The following is a 12,187-nucleotide window of genomic DNA, read 5'->3' as shown; positions in this document are numbered from 1 at the left end:
ATTTGTGATTAGTCATTCATTACTAGTAGGCATTCTTCTATCATCTTTCTTACATTTTTCGTAATTCTTGTTGCTTGCTGGACTAACCAAGATTTCTAATATTTACACTTTTGAGAAAAACAAGACTCAACAATTTTAGGTGAAGTGTAGATATGATTAGATCTTGGGTCAATTAAAATTGAGACTACTTGTTTAGCAATCTTACCATCAACGTCCACTACCGAAGCTTTGATTGTTTGCATGTTGGTCCTCCAACACAACATATCTTTTTGGAATATTCTTTGCCACATCATTCATTTTTGCAACTTCTACATCGTAAGTAGGCTTACTATTTTCCTTCCTATAAGGGCAGTCCCAGTAGATGCTCTTCTTTACATCCCCAAATGCTCTTCTTTACATCCCCAACACCTTAGAGGCCCTTCCCAAAGCTCCCTTGGCTTCCCAACTATTGACTCAATTGGTTTGACTCCACCTTGAGTTGGAAAATTCTATTGGAAGCTACTTTTTGCTGGGTAATTTGGTTTAAATATCCTTGATTGATTCTTATGTCGTGGAGTCTTAAATTCTTTCTTCCTTTCTTCAAACTTCTCATCTTTCTTTTCATTCCATAACCTATTGAATTTTGGTTTATTCTTGCTTTGTTCATAATAGTATTTAGCCTTTCTTATTGTCTCGTCAAGAGTCTTAGGCTCATTAAATTCAATTCTGTCCTTGCATGACTAAGGCAATCCACTCATAAAGTGCTGAATTTTCACTTTCTTGTTTTTGATAAATGGATATATTTCAACATTTCCAAGGACTTGCTTGCATAGTCTTCCATGGTTGATTGACGCAACTTCATTTCATGAAATACTTTAATTTTTCCATCATAATGCTTCTTTGAGAGATATTTCTAATGGAAATGCTTTTAAACCAATGTTCCACCAAGACGCGGGTGCGGGGAGATGCACAGGGGGGACGTGTGGGAGTACCCTCAAATTTTAGGGAAATTTCGGGGGTGCGGGGAGTTGTCGAGGTATATATATATATATATATATATATATATAATTCAAGTTCATATTCATTGTTCACTGTTCAATAATGAAAGCATAAAAATATTAAATAGACAATTGAAATTTGAATCATTGATCCATCCTCATCATTCATTTTGATACATACATCATTCATATGACATACTCAAGTGACAAGTCTCATTATTGAATTAATTATTATTCATACATACCATGAGATTCGAAAAACAAAAATAAAAATCAATAATAAAATATTCAAATACATTGATCGATATCATTCATCATTCAATGGTTCATCATTCTACAATCTACATTGATTTAAAAACTAAATTCATCATTCATCATTCTAGAATCTAAATTGAAAGCAAAACATACTAGTATATTTTCAAAGTTTGAACACTAAATTTATATAACTCAAAGTTTCAAAGTTCAAACTCAAAAATAGTTAAGAGTGAAGAGTCAAGTCATCAATATCTAGTGTTGCAACTCAAAAATGAAAAATGGATAGTGAGCATTGAAAATAAAATGATAAATCAGCATCAAGGACTCAATCTAAATGATTGGTCGTCTACATCTATCTGCTGCATGAAGTCATCAGGACCATCAATGGGAATGTCAGTATCCGAGTCAGAGTTGCTCTCTTCAGTAACCAATGAAACTCCAACCAAACCATGTCGCAACTCATCTGGTCCATCCTCGTCATCTATCTGTGCACTATCCTCTGGATCCACATCCCATCGTGTTGCCGGTCCCTTCTGATACTCTGGTTTCTTCCTATGTGCAAGACGTAGAGAACTGTGCATTGCAACTAGCTTCTCTGCTCTCCTAGAGGAAAGTCTATTCCTCTTGATAGAGTGGATGAAGCTATATGTGGACCAATTCCTGTCTGCTGCAGAGGAACTAGCAATCTGAGACAATAAGCGAATAGCAAGGTGTTGGATCTCTGGAGCATCATCCCCATGCATGGTCCACCAACCAATGGGGTCAGTCTGGCCTAAATCATTGCGATCTTCCCTTGCATCATGCTTGTTGAAGGGACCACTGAGACTTGCAAATTGCATCCACTGTCTCCTAATTATTCTCCCTTCTTCTGAATTATACATCTTTGTAATGGCAGCTCGAAATCCCTTTTGACCTCTGGATCTTCAATGGGAAGAATTCTACCAGTCCTTGCCACATACCATTTTGGGTTGAGTGCATATGTTGCCATGTGCAAAGGTGTATTCATTCGATCCCACCTACGCTGTATAATGGGTCGAATTTGGGTCGTATAGAACTCTAAGGAAGGATCTTTCTCACGAATGGCCACCCTTACTTGATCCAACATAGTATCAAAAGTCTCATATATTTCTCCAAGAGTAGGAGAATCTGTATCAGTGTAGCGAATGACCTCAACTACAGGACGTAAAAGTGACACCAAATAACCACAATCTGTCCACCAATCATTATCCAATATCTGAATCTTGATTTTTTTTCCTTTCTCTGTCTTGGATTCTGCCCATTTGTTCCAATCTGGAGTTACAACCATGGCCTGCAATGCTGACTGCATCTCCAACATCCTCTCTAATAAAAGAAAATAACTAGCATATCTGGTATCAGTAGGTTTGAGGAATTCCTTCCTCGCATGAGACCTGTACATGGCTAAAGAGGTATGGTGATTGCAAATAAACATCTGCACATTTCTTGCAGCTATCACCAAGTTAGACCCACTCAATTTTTCCAATGTCTTTCAATGCATTATTGAGCGCATGCACACAACAAGGGGTCCAAAAAATATGCCTGTATTTACTTTGAATCATTAATCCTACTGATGTACACACTGCTGTTGCATCTATCACAACCTGTACAACGTTTGTAGATCCAAGTTCCTCTATAGCATCATAAAGAAGTTCAAATTGAAAAGTTGCATCTTTGCGCTTTCCAGAACAATCAATAACTCTAAGAAAGAAAGGCCTTTCTCGGCAAGTAACTATGATGTTGATAAGTGGACGTTTGACAATGTCTGTCCACCCATCCATAACAATAGAACAACCTTCCCTCACCCATGTTTGCCTTATATTTTCCTTTTGCACATTAATATTGGCCACTTGCCTTTCTAATATCACTGTGCTCAACTTATGTTCACCTGGGGGCACATATGAGGGTCCTGCTGCTGCAATTGCCTTCACCATCTCCTTGTAGTAAGGAGAACGACTAACATGGAAAGGAATGCCATTGGCAAAAATAAATTTTCCAATGGCATCATTTGTATCATTACGGTTCAACTTACCATACATTCCTGTAAGAGTTGGTCCCACTGCACAAGAACGAGAACCCTTAGTCCCAACAGCAGATGGTGGAGGCATATCTTTTATTTTTCTTTTGGAGCTTGTGGCTTCATCAATATTTTGGTGAGCTTGGGCCATGACATTTTTACTTGAGAAGTTGCCCTTTGCATTTGCTGCCATTTGCATCCTCAAGAGCTCTGATTTTTGCAATATGGTTAATGTTGAACATATATGAACCCCTTTGCCACCTACACCCAAAAGATGCATCTTGATCCGACTATAACTCCCAACCAAGAATGACCACAAACATTGCATTTCCAATGGCGTGTTCCACCTGTTTTGTTTTCCTGGTTTTGGTTGAGTTGAAGAGTCAACCATTTTGGTAACATATAACAAAAGAGATTTGATTGGATTAAACGTCCCTTTTGCATATTCAGCTAATGCCTTTGACGGGGTTGTAGTTGCAGTTGCACTGGGAGAAACACTCGCTGCACTGCTGCCATGGGTTTCATTCATTGTTGATGGGATTTCAGATCCAAGAGGACTTTCTGTTTGAACATCATAATCACTATCACCATCAGTGTCACTGTGGTTGCTCATGTTGTAATCAACGATTTTACACTTGTAGGCTTGCAGCTTGTTGTGTCACTATTTTAATTTATTTTGCAATTTTTTTTTGTTTTTTTGCCCTGCAGGAAGAGTTTAAAAAAAAAATTCATGATGTAAATTAAAATTTACAATGCAAATATAGTAGAATTAAATTTAAATTATTAAAATTTTAAAACAAAAACATAAACAAAAAATAAAAATTAAATTTGAGTGACTGTGTTTTGAAGCATTTTGAAGTTTTCATTAAAGTTTATATTTAAAAATTATTAAAATTTAAAACATTATAATTATAGTTTAAACAAATGATATCAAATTTAAAAAAAAAATTAAAAATTTTAAAAATTACAGCAGGGCCGCAGGCTGTATGTTCATTGTTACAACAATTTTTTTTTTTTAAACTACAACATTAAAACAGTTCAGATTTCAAGCTTTAATGTCTACCTGGAGGTGGAGCCGCACAACGTCAGGGACAGAGGGTTGACGACAAAGGACTTGGGAGGTTCGAGGATGCTGGGTTGCGGCTGAAACTTGAAAGTCGTGGTCAAAATTTTAAACAACAGCGGCTGGAGCAACTGCCAACAACAAGCCTGCAAGGGGACGCAACACGCTGTCTCGGCTCAGCGTCTCTCAACGGCAATGACTCGGCTCACCGTCCCTCAGCTCAGCGTCTCTCAGCCGCAGCGACTCAACGTTCAGGCAAACAGCGGGCTGGAGCAATGCAAGGCGACTGGCTCAGAGTCTTGGCTCAGCGGCGGCGGCAGGGAGGTTGGCTGGGCGTGTTCATTGTTCACGCTTTCAGCTGTGCGTGGAAATGGTATTTCAGCACTGCGTGGAAATGCCTCTGCGTGGAAATGGAAATGACTTTGGGTTGAAATGAAATGAGCTTTTAACTTTAAGTTTTGCCTTTCATGACTTTTAGGTTTAGGCTTTTAAGTTTTTGTTATTTAGTTTTAATTTTTTTTTTTAGACTTTTAAGTTTTAGTTATTTAGTTTAAAAAAAAAAATTAATGGTTTTGATTTTTGAATTTTTTATTTTTAAGTCTTATTAGACAAATTTAAAGGGGGACGCCCAGGCGCACCCTTTTTGGGGAGTCTAGACTCCCACACTGAAGGGGGACGCCCAGAAGCACCCTTTTTGGGGAGTCTTGGGGAGTCTAGATTCCCACACTGGGGAAACACACCCCCTTGCATCTCCCCGAGACTCCCCAAAAAGGGTGCGTGGGGAAACGCACTCCCAAGAGACTCCCTGTCCCGGGTGCGTGGGGTGCGAGGGGTGCACGCACCCGACCCTGGGGGACGCGTCCCCGTGGAACACTGTTTTAAACTACTTCCTAGTGATTTTCTTTTCACTGATCTTTTTAACATTCTTGAGATCTTCCCACCAAGGGGATGTCCTACTGTTCACATTGTAGATAACCACTCTAGTTCTTGTGTTTCCAGTATAGTCGTGTACTTGGAAATACTTTTTCATTTCCAAAATCTAAACTTTAGCTTCCTCACTAGGTTTCACCTCACCATTAAAGGTAGGTGGTTTGATCTTCTAAAACTCCTCGTGTAAGATATCTTTAGATATTTTCTTCTTCTTCTTCTTCCTATTTCGAAAAATATTTGGATTTATTGCCGGTATACTCATTAGAAGTAGTTGTTTTTTGGATTGAAGCATTTGATGATGTATTAGTATTCTAAGTGTGGACTTGAGCCTTATCACGATGAGATCCCTTCCTTGAAGGCATTTTACCAACATTACTTGATACTTGTCCTTGCTAAATGTTCTTGTGCATCTTAGTCAAGCTTTGTGGCAAGGTAACATTGGCTTTGATAATCTTTTTATTCTCCACTTTGTAACTTTGAAGTTACATTTTTAAACATCTCATAGTCTCTACCATATCCAGAGAGTCTCCACGTCTCCTCTTTGATGGCTTTCAAATTCATGATATTATGGTGAATCTCCCATGATGTTTATCTCTTTCTTTGTGAGGATAAGGTAAGTTAAGGTGTTAGATTTTTCTTTAAACAAAATTATAATAATGATGTCTTTATCATTTTTACTATGAGTCCACACAACCTCAAGTGTTGTAAACTTGGCTCTGATACCAATTTGTATGACACCTCATTTATTAAAATTATATATATATATATATATATATAAATAACCAAATTTTAGATAAGGAATGGCAATAGATGTTAGCTTTTGTTAGCTCGGATGTACTTCTACATTGGCAGTGCCTAACATGTAGAAGTGGTCGAGCACATTTCACTCCTTAGACACTTTACTTTATAAAGCGATTTTATAAAGTTGAAAAGCATACCTATTTAATTAATGACTAAAAAGTGACTTTTTATAAAGTGAGTGTGACTTTATAAAGTTGAGTCCCTTAGGTGATTTAAGTGGGTCCATTGTGAAATTAAGCCATGATCGTTGATCTTGAGATGGTGAGATTTAATCTTAGCCATTGAGATCTAGGTTTAAGGATTTTGGTCATTAAAAAGGTAAAAGGAGAAAGGGAGTGTGAAGAGGCACACTATTCGTCATGAGATTTGGAGAAGAGGAGGCAGAGAGCCAAGGGAGGAGTTTAGCAGAGAAGGGAAAAGTACAACGGGGACGATAGTAAAGACAACAACCATGCAACATGAATTCCAAGGCAAAGAACAAGCACAAAATTTGAGGCAAGGACAATGGGAATTTCGAGGCAGTTGGGCTCCTTTAATGCGTCAAGTGGGATGTGTTGGCTTTGCTGCCTACACCTACCTACAAGTCAGTGAGAAAATCCTTCAACCCCACAATGTGTGGTTGGTGGCAGGGAATTAAGAGAAGGGCCTGTCACACTAAATCCCCTCTCTCTGCTTAAGCTATCTCCTAGGTTATCGATGGGGGGTGGTCCCTAAATGGAAAACTAAGTTAAAGAAATGTGAGGTTCTAGGAGAGATGTTAAAGTGAAAGTGGACTACTTTTAAGAATTATGAGCAAAATATGATATGAACAATAAAATTCATTAACATAATGAAACCATAAAGCCAGTGCCTTAAGATAAATTGCTCAACAGTGATGAAAGATACATTTGCTCAAAACAAAAGTAAATCATCCAAAAATGAAAGCAATGCAATCCTGAAATGGAGACAAACTGTTAGCACGTTAATTGATACAAGATATAAAATGCTTTCAAAATATACATAATGCCTAAATCAAAGCATATAGAGATATTTTGCAAAATGAAAAGCAATTAGTGTTCTACTTGCAAAAGGAAAATGAAACAGTGCTTGACAACATAAAATATTCAATAATGACAAGTAAAATGGACAATTGTAAGTGAAATCATAAAATGTATTAGCATGAGATGCACTTATACTAGATTTGAATGCAATTAGTCTTGGTTATTTTTAATCTAAAATGTCTAATCTAAATGAAAAGTCTTCCTCTTGAGCTCTTACCAAAGGGTAGAAATTGAGGTGACTATAAGAAAGAGGGGGCGAAGGCACAAAGGTGTCATTAATGATTCTCGCCGCTAAGTCTTACGAGTCAGCGTGTGCCTTCGTTCCTACAAGTCACCTTCATAACTGCAGGGTCCACCTTACTTAGTACCAGATGGAAAAACTTTCCAAGAAAGTTTTTTTCCCTATACTTTCTATCAACTAAGCTTATGCTTGGAGGTCAATTGATTTAAAATGCAAACTATGCTAGAATATGTAAATGACATGCAAGTAAGTTTTCCCAACAAGATTTGCAATGCTTCAAAATAATGGAAGTGAGATAATGCTCAAAGTAAATTGCAAGTGTAACTTCAATTTGAAAAAGGAAATTAACTTGTAAGTGAATTAAAGTGATGCAAGTAAGTTTGCTTTGCAAAAAAGGGAAATCGCCTCAAGTAGATGGAAATGCTCACAATGATGTAACTTGAAAAATTTCTCTCAAAGTTGTACAAGACATGTACATTGTAAACATAAACTTCATAAATAAATAGAATTGTAAATTGCTCCAAGTAAATGTCACAAACCATGAACTTATAAACTTATAGCAATTGAAAATGAGATGAAGCTAAAAAGTGAATGTTGGCTTGTAAAGTATGCTTTGAAAGTAAATGAGCAAAACCACAAATGAGCCTATAGTGAGGCAAATTGTAAAGAGAGCAAATGTTAGACAACCAAATTAAACTTGCTACACAAATTGAGATACTTGCATGTAAGAAATGAGTTGCTCTAAAACAAAGTATCAACTTATACTTTGATGCAAAAGGAATGAAAGGCAAAGCATCAAATGAAACTTGTAGCAAAATTTTACGTAGAAATTGAAATGTGATGGTGAGGTTGTGTTAATTTTAGAGCATGAAAAATGAGCTAAAAAGAAAAGTTGGAAAAGATGAGATGCCAAAATTAATCCACCCACACAAAATCCTCCTTTGAAATAAGGAGAAAGGATGCCTTGGGTAAACCCAAGCTCCCACAAGAGAAAAATAGATCTTTTATTAAGATATTACAATGGTGTAAAAGCTTCTTAAAGGGCTGACCCCCAAATGATGAAGGAGATTTGTACAAGATGAGAGCTAGAAATAGCTAGAATATCCCTCCAAACTTTAGCAACCTCAAAGGGCAATGAAGTCCTAAAATCATAAAATTACAAGCTCCCAAAGGCCCACGGTTTAGCCTTCTTTGCAACTCCTTCTATTGTCCACGATCTCCTTAGAATAGATATTGGGTGCTTGAGAGGTCCTACAAGAAAAATAGAGTTTTCAATGGTCTTTCCTCAAGGCACTTGTCAAAACTCCAACAAAATTCCAACTATGGGCTGCAAAACCAAGACAAAATTAGTGTAGAACGCATATAAAATGAATAAGTATGATACAAAATAATGTACAAAACCAAATCAAGTGATGGAAGTGAATTTTGAACCCCATCATTTCCCTAGCTTGGAAAATGCTCTTAAATAGCTAAATAAATTAATGAAAACACATTTTTTAAAAAGAGATTAAAATTTAGAAGTATTTGCTTGTACACAAGCTATGTCCAAGAATATCTCTACAAGAAACCACTTTATAAGATAAAACTATGGAAATTCAAAGAACTAATGAGAGCTCTTTGGAGAATGTGTCAAGAGTGGTTTGGTCTCTCTAAAGACTTCCCCTCACGTTTGATTTTGAATTCTAACAAGATTTTCTTCTACAAAACTTCAATCAAACATTAATTCCATATAGATTTAGCAAATAAGCAACGATAAGAAAACTCTAGAAATTTATTGGAAAATAACTAGATTTCCACACCTAGAGCATACTCCTAAATCAATTGCCAATGTAAGATAGCTTTACATTAACAAATCTACAATAGCATATGGAAATAAAATAAATCAAAGCATGAGCAAAGGAACTTATATGTGAGCCAATCATCATACTCCAAAAGAAGAACAACTCATGAATGAACCACAATCGTTTATTGCAATTGAGAACAAGTGTACATAAGAGCAGGGCTTCCCCAAGCACAATAGCTCATAACATCATACAATATGAGAGCCCATGGCTCTATTATATAGAAGAGAGTTGGGAGCAAATCCCAAAGAAGAATAACAATGACAAATGACATTGGAGCCAATCCTAAGGTAGAGAGATTAAACAAGTGACATGAGGTGATAATTCCCAAAAGAAATTCGAATTTGTTTTAATGGAGCTCCAATGCCAAGTGTAAAAATTGAAGTCTGGCAAGTAGACATTGTTTTCTTTTTCCCTTGTGTGCCAAGTGTAAATGGATGGTAACCGATGTGGGGACAATTTCCCACAAAAATCTCCACCAAATATTTTCTTAAATCCTCCCAAATGTGCATTAACCAGTGTTGTGAAAAGCGCGATTAAATCACGCTTTTTTCAAAAAAGCGCGCTTTTTTCCCTAAGACGATTTAATCGCGCGTTTTATGGGAAAAAAGCGGCTAAATTTTTTTTGCCGATTTTTTTTCGAAAAAAGCGTGCTTTTTTCGAAAAAAAGCACGCTTTTTTCGAAAAAATCGCGCTTTTTTCGGAAAAAAGCTCGGGGTGTCAGGGCAGCACGATTTTATAATTTTTTTTTTGGTTTTTCATTTGGTCATTTGGGTTTTTTCATGCAATTTTTTTTGAAAGAAACAAATAATTTTTGAGTGGGGCAGCTTAATGATCAAGTCTAGGCCCTAGTATGGATATGCAATTCATGGTAATGTTAAATTCTTAAAGTAAAAGTGACATTCTCCTTAATCTTCATTTTCATCCTTAAATTTTTAATATTACCATGAAATGACTCAGGATGTTTGAGAGTGGTTCCAACCTCATTGGATTTCATATGGAGAAAGTAGAATTTTAGATTTCATTTAAAATCTAGCAGACTTATCAGTTTTTCAGGATTTCAGGATTGGGAGATTGTAATGTTTCCAGGTGACACCACCTGCTCGGGCTACCCCTGCCACCAGTAGAGGACGTGGTCTACCTCCTATAACTCCTACTTCTAGTTCTTCAGCTTCTAGAGCACATCAGACTCCACTGCCATCTCCACCAGCGCAAGCACCAGCATCTACATCTAGAGGGAAAGGGAAAGCTGTGGCATTTTCTCGCAAGAGGGGCAGAGGAAATCAATAGGATTATACCTCATTTTATTGTATATGACATTATGACATGATGAGATACATTATCATATTTTTTGTTGATATTTTGAGGCTGAGCTGGGACTCAGGAGTCAGGACTTACTATTCAGGACATGATTCAATGTTATGTGTGATTTTAGCGCTAGAAATGATATTAAACATCTTATATATTAGTTTTCTTATCATATTTATGTGTCAATGTATTTATTGTATGTTGTAGATGGTTTAGATATTAAAAAAATTGAAAAAAAATGAAAAAAATTGAATATTTTTGTACCAAACGCTTTTTTCCCGCTTTTTTTTTTTCCGATTTTTTCCGCTTCATTCCCGGCGCCGATTTAATCCCGCTCGCGCTTTTAACAACATTGGCATTAACTTCACAAATTCGAATTCCCAAGTAAACAACTTTCTCATTTAATGCCATAAATTCGATTTTATTTGAGCACATGTCATTTCTTTGATTTTAGGAGTCCATATCACCTTAGGACTTCACTTTAACTCCTCCATAATTTTCCACCTCATTTCCACAATATTTATTTAATTTCTGGCTTAATTAATTACCAAATTTCCCACTAAACTTAGGAAAAGTGGGTTTTGAGGGTTCAAAACACATTTTTAACTTTTCAAAGTGTGTCATAGTAGAAAGTTGAGTGTGTGAGGTGCAAATTTTATTACTCATACCCCATACAAATTCTCTAGACATCACTTATTACCTTACAAATACAATTTTATTAGCAATTTCTACGGTGCGGAAAATCCAAAAAATTAAAAAATGACTACCTAGACTTAACCAAATTCCACGAGATTTTTTGTGTGATCTAGTATGGTATATACATCGACTGTAGACACTAAGATGTGTTAGGGCTCAACCTTCAAACCGTCACCCCGACTTTGGGGTAAAAAGTGAGTGAAAAAACCTGTAAAATTTTCGTCTCTAAAAAAGAAGGGATAATTAACCAAATAAAAAAAACACTTAAGGTGTGCTCGTTTGCTGATCGAGTCCCAACATCCTAGGCCCGTTATAGACTCAAAACTCATCATTACTAGTATCATTTATTACAATTTCCTGCAGGGTGTGGAATCTGGGTACAAGAAAGATGATGAGAAATAGAAGTAGAGTTTAAAAAACTCTTGTTGACTGATGATATCTGATGGTACAAGTGTCCTTTGGATTATCCTTCGGCATGGAGTCTTTATATAATCATTAGGTGCCACGCCAGTGGTCAACAATATGCATTTATTGTAGAGAGAAGGCATGAAATCCGTGGCTGTTCAGGTGTGAATCTCGAGGAGAGATTGCCCATTTATTGCACTGAACATGCATAGAAATCAAGGGTGGCTAACACTGTTTTTGAGGCTATTAGAGCTTGAATTTCAAGATAATTAGAGGCTCAAAATTCAAGGTAGCTTGTGGGCACGAATTTCTAGGGGAAAGTTGTGTGTGGTTACAATTTTCTAAGTGTGGAGGGCATGAAAATCAAGGCGTACAATCCTGGAATTCAAGGAACAACTACAACACTTTCTCCAAGGAAATTTTGGGCACAAATTTCAAGGGAGATAAGTTGATTTAATTGCGCTGTTATTTAATGCTATTAAATTATCTAATAAGAAATAAATTTTCTCCCTTTTTCTCACTGGTTATCCCTTCGGGGTTTATCTAGGGGCATTGCCTAGAATACTTGTGTCAAATGTGTGATGCTTATTGTTTATTT

The sequence above is a fragment of the Pinus tabuliformis genome, chromosome Q (genome assembly GCF_031772625.1).
Source record: "Pinus tabuliformis cultivar Carrire ecotype Pingquan chromosome Q, CPIR1, whole genome shotgun sequence".
Taxonomy (NCBI): domain Eukaryota; kingdom Viridiplantae; phylum Streptophyta; class Pinopsida; order Pinales; family Pinaceae; genus Pinus; species Pinus tabuliformis.
This window is presented reverse-complemented; position numbering follows the sequence as displayed.